This window comes from Poeciliopsis prolifica, unplaced genomic scaffold (genome assembly GCF_027474105.1).
Source record: "Poeciliopsis prolifica strain line A6 unplaced genomic scaffold, Auburn_PproV2 SCAFFOLD027, whole genome shotgun sequence".
NCBI lineage: Eukaryota > Metazoa > Chordata > Actinopteri > Cyprinodontiformes > Poeciliidae > Poeciliopsis > Poeciliopsis prolifica.
Window position 1 is genome coordinate 1943477 of NW_026562402.1, and position 5502 is coordinate 1948978.

At 38.1% G+C, this 5502-nt stretch overlaps 1 long non-coding RNA gene across 1 annotated transcript; it reads right to left on the bottom strand.

The window, feature by feature from the left end:
• Positions 1-787: 787 nt before the first annotated feature.
• Positions 788-1929, bottom strand: LOC129371611 (uncharacterized). The gene is made up of 2 exons (XR_008607171.1): positions 1836-1929; positions 788-1372 (listed from the first exon to the last, which is right to left on the bottom strand). It is a non-coding gene; the product is annotated as an uncharacterized LOC129371611 (long non-coding RNA).
• Positions 1930-5502: the final 3573 nt, after the last annotated feature.

Here is a 5502-nt window from a genome sequence, read left to right on the forward strand (position 1 = left end):
TGGCCCCACATGGGTTTGCCCAAGTAAATTTTAATGGGTGCTAACTGGGTTTTCAGTGGGTCCCACATGGTTAACTCACATGAGGCCCATCTGTGGCCCACTAGGGTACTGTCAAGAATATTTACGTGGGTCCCAATTGGGTCTGAACTGGGCTAGAATATGGGTACCAAGTGGGTTTGTCCACGGTTTCCATGGTGGCCCCACATGGGTTTGCCCAAGTAGATTTTAATGGGTGCTAACTGGGTTTTCAGTGGGGCCCATGTGGTTAACTTACATGAGGCTCATCTGTGGCCCACTAGGGTGCTGTCAGGAATATTTACCTGGGTCCCAATTGGGTCTGAACTGGGCTAGAATATGGGTACCAAGTGGGTTTGTCCACGGTTTCCATGGTGGCCCCACATGGGTTTGCCCAAGTAGATTTTAATGGGTGCTGACTGGGCTTTCAGTGGGGCCCATGTGGTTAACTTACATGAGGCTCATCTGTGGCCCACTAGGGTGCTGTCAGGAATATTTACCTGGTCCCAATTGGGTCTGAACTGGGCTAGAATATGGGTAACAAGTGGGTTTGTCCACGGTTTCCATGGTGGCCCCACATGGGTTTGCCCAGGTTGATTTCAATGGGTGCTGACTGGGTTTTCAGCGGGACCCAGATGCCTTAATCCTGTAGGAACAATTCTCATCTAACCTGGATGTGAATTACATTCATAGATATGCAATCTTGATCAACAATCCAAAGTCTAGCTTAAAACGTGTTCAAATAAAAAAAAAAAAAAAAAGAGATGAAAAATTTATTTTGCTCAAGGCTTTTATTTAGTAATTTAAAATATTGTCAGGAGTTATTTTTTACCTCACTACAGCAATTATTAGAACTTCATTAATACTCAGGGAATGGTGCCACAAAAAGAAATCTGCAATTATTCACGACATCTTTGAAAATAACAGAAGCTAGTTTACTATAACAAACTTATAAACAGATCTATAAATATATATCTATAGATGCACACAAATAAAGACACCTACATATTTTCCTACAGGTCTACAAATGTATACATCTAAATACTATCTATATAACTTTATACACGTATATTCACATTGATACACACAATGTGAATATACACACCTATATAGATCTTTCACAATACATTTTTGTTAAACATTTTTAAAAATAACCTACATGCCATATGCATGCTTAAATTTGAAATCTCTCATACTTTACTGAAACTGTCCATCTTGAAAGACCTCCCCAACCTGAGTTTGAACTGGCAGTCTCTCTAGTCTATTTCCACTTCCACTCGGGCTCCAGTAAACCACTTCGAGAGTCTTTGCTGTATGCTTGTGTGATTCTGTAGATGGATAATTTCTTTTAAGTCCCCTGAAATAACAAGCAAAGGTAGAAATTGTATTAGTGTTTCATTTTAGCACAATGTAACATTCATGAGATTTGCATCTCCCCCTTCATGGGGCAAAAATGCTTGCAGAGATATGCCATAATCAAAAGGACTCTTGAGTCATCATTATTATGTACAGAAACTATATTCTTACTGTAAATTTAAAATATATCCATCTATATAATCAACTACTAGGTTCTATCGTGGTTTTGTGGTTATTTTAATATTGTTTGAAATGCAAACAATATTACCTTCAAATTTTTAAGTTCTTAACAACAGTGAAAGAATACTGTTCAAATAAAACCAAAAATTGAAGACTCAATTTTTAACCTAAAAACATTACTAAAAATAACAAACAAAAGCATAAACAACCAAAATAAATTAACATATGTTTAAGAAGAAAAGTGAAAAAAAAAAGTTACTCTGACAATAAAAACTGATATTTACCATACAAAACATCAAAGAGACGCAGGTCCAAGAGCTTGTTTCCAATGTTGGCCAAAAAGGTTGAACTGGACTTCCAGTTCATGGGACATGAGGATCGCACAGCTGGTTGTCATCTAAGGATGCTCCTCCAATTTCTGTAGCCATGGCAACCTTAAGTACAATGACAATAACAGGACAACATTTTGTTTTTGTTCATCAGTTTGTCATTATATCACTCTTATGTGCTTAATTTTACTAACATATTAATCTACCTTTTTCAAATCATTATAAAGTGATCTTCACACGCTGATCCTCTTGAAGCCTGCAAAAATATATATTTTATTAGTGCAATATAACATTTAGACTTTTCAAAAAAATAAAAAATTAAGGCAAAACAGCCTTTGTATGGATTAACTACTGAAGCCTTATATTGTAAACACTGAACAGTTTTGCAATTATCCTAATTTCTTTGTTAACGTGACAGGACTAAGACAGTAGTATTACTCTTAAGAGAAGTTTAGAAAATCACTATAAATGTAACTAATAAAGCCTAAAACATTGCACATATAAAAAAATTAGAGCTACAATTAAATATAAGTACATTTCACATAACTGCTAGCTAAATATTGCAAAAATATCAAAAAGAATTTCTTCATCTTTCAATATTTGTTTCAGGCTTGGCCACTGATTGACATGATGGGTTTCAATTTACGGACCCACATGCAGTAACCACACGTTGGATAGGGATGAGTGAGTGATTTATTTACAACAGGACAAAATAAAATCTATTTCCCGGACATCAGCGGAAGGGTGAGGACCACTCGACCAGGTTGGCCTGAAACGAGAACTTAGTTATGACGGGCTTAGAATGAGTGATCGGAGGGGAAACAGGAACAGGCTTACTTCGGTGCGGGTCTTTCGAGGCGTGGGTGTGAGATGCCAGGTTCCTGAGAGAGGGTGTGCAGCGGTTCCGAAGGTAAATGCGAGGTGGGAATGGAAGAGAGCTGGAAGCTCGAAGGGTGGAGTGGAGGCAGTGGAATCGGCGGAGCGAGCAGGCAGGTATTCACTGGTGAGTTCTCGAATGAGGCGACAAAACCCCTAGGATCGAACAAACACAGAGACCAGGTGACTTCTAGTAGACACAGAAACGTTCTCAGAAACTGTTCACAACAGGAGAGGCCAGAGTGACTACCGGTGTATGCAACCATCTAGCATACACCAGTAGAATCTTCAGTCAATCTAGCGTAGACTGAAGATTCTGCTGCTCCTCCACCTGTGCCAAGCTCCACGGGCTCCTCGCTGAAATAAGATGCGACACTCACATACACACACAGGAACCCTGACACTGATGACTACTCTAGACCAACACAATAGCGGCAGATTGAAATAAACTATGACATAACAAAACGCTTTAAAGTGTCACAACAATTAAAAAAAGAATTTAAAAATATGAACTACAATGCCTTCATCCTATTTACAAAAAACCTTTTAGGCCCAATATACTGAAACCACATGGGCCCCATATACTGTTCCCATTTCTGTCCCATGCCCGGTTAGCCCACGTTAATGCTGAATTGGGCCCATACATTTAACCCAATTGAGCCAACAATATGAGTCCCATTTCGGTTAACCTTTTGAGCCTCACGCAGTTGGCCCAGATAAAACCCATGCCCTCTTATCATTACCTATATAGCCCAAAGCTAAACGATTCAATGCAGTTTTATTGAAAAAAACGACAATAATAATCTTGCATGGGTCCCAGCCAAACCAGCCTGAATCCATACATGAGACCCACCCATGCATGCTGATGTGACTGTGAGAAAGATTATTAAAAGCCCAAGTACATAGAATGAAAGCACAATAGTTACTCTTTTTAAATCATACAAATGGTTTTATTGTGTCCAGACACTTTGTAACAACCTCTGCTAGCAACATAGATTCTTCAGTGAACCGATTTCATTCTGCCTCGTTGGCGCTCAAATGAACCAATGGCAGCTCAACAAATAGAATGGCGGCGGTATTTGAAAATGGTTTGGCCCACAACGCTGCGTTTGAAATCGGTCTGCACTAAAATCTGCTTATTGTGTGTAGCTGTGTGTGTTAGCAATATCAGAAAAAGTATCACCCTAAAGAAAAGCAAAAATAACAATAACAATTAAGTCTCTTTTGGGATACTGTCGTCCGATTTGTTACGAGCAACAATTTTTTTAACAAGCGATTTAAAATCTCTCCCTAAAATTTGGTACTAGGTAAAACAGAAGAAATGTACTTACAGATTCTTTCGTAGATCAGCCGGCAGACTCCGCGCCAACGGACTGATGAAGAGAACAGGCTTGATTTTGAAACCGCATATCCATCCGCGGTCATTTTACGTTTTCCAAGAAACACAAGATTAATTTTTGAGAGTGCTACATCGGTTTAACAAATGTAAAACCGATGTAGCAAAAGTTCTCAATGTAAATAAATACATTTCGTTGTCCTCCTTATTCAAATATTTTTTGGAACTATTTTCTTCAGTGGATGTGTAAAGTGCCTACCGGTACTTCAATTCACCAACCTTTATTGGCAACGGTGCCTCAGAGCAAACAATGAACAAAAAGGTAATTGGAACCAAATGAATCATTAACAGAAATGTTACGTTTTTTTATTTTTTATTTTTATTTATACTGATGACTTGGAAAATGTTTTGCAAATATATGAAAAAACAGATGCTCAAAATTTTACTCTTGTCTCTCACTTGCTAATGAGTTTTGTTTATTTTCTAAACATTTTGTGATATTTTTCACAATGGTCTGATCTGAACTATTTGTCCAAATAAAAATTTAAATCTTGCTGCGAACAGGCTGCAGTAAACTGTCTAAACATCCAATTGATAAAAAATAATAATAAAAATAAAATAAAAAGTTATTATTATTAAAAATAAAACAAGGACTAAAGCTCAACCATGACCACTCTGTGCTTAATTTTGAGTAAGCACCAGAATATGAGTTTACGTATATATTTCAAACAGATTATTTCAAAAAAATGTTTTAAGACATTCAGACTGCAATAATAAAATGAAAAAAAAGTTAGGGGTTCAAAGTGTAGCAAGAGCAATACTGAACTGGCTTTTGCTTTGACATACAGTGAAAAGTTTGAAAGTGACAGGGTAACCACATTGTCGATTAAAATGTTCTACAATTTTGTCCCATTTAGACCATGAAAAAAAGTACTAGGGGCTACATTTTCCTGCCCAGGTCCAACCCATGTATGGTTAGCCCATGCTCATGTCATGTTAGTTTAATGTGGACAGCCCACATTGGGCTTCTCATGTGGGGCCCATGATACTGAAACCACATGGGCCCCAAATAGTGTTGCCCATTTCTGTCCCATTTCCAGTTAGCCCACATTGTTGCTGAATAGGGCCCATACATTTAGCCCAAATGGGCCAGCCCATAGGGGTCCCATTTTAGTTAACCATATGTGTCCCATGAGGTTTGCCCAGATAAAACCCATGACCACTCATTACCCATATGGCCTACTACAAACCCAAGGGGGGCCCACTCATGCGTACTGGCTTGGAGACTGGACTGGACTGTTCTAGCATAAAATAATAACATGAAAAAATGTTAAGGGTTCAAAGTGTGGCTAGAGCAATACTGAACTGGTTTAAAAAAATAAGCATTGTAGAATTATTTTTAATGTTTTA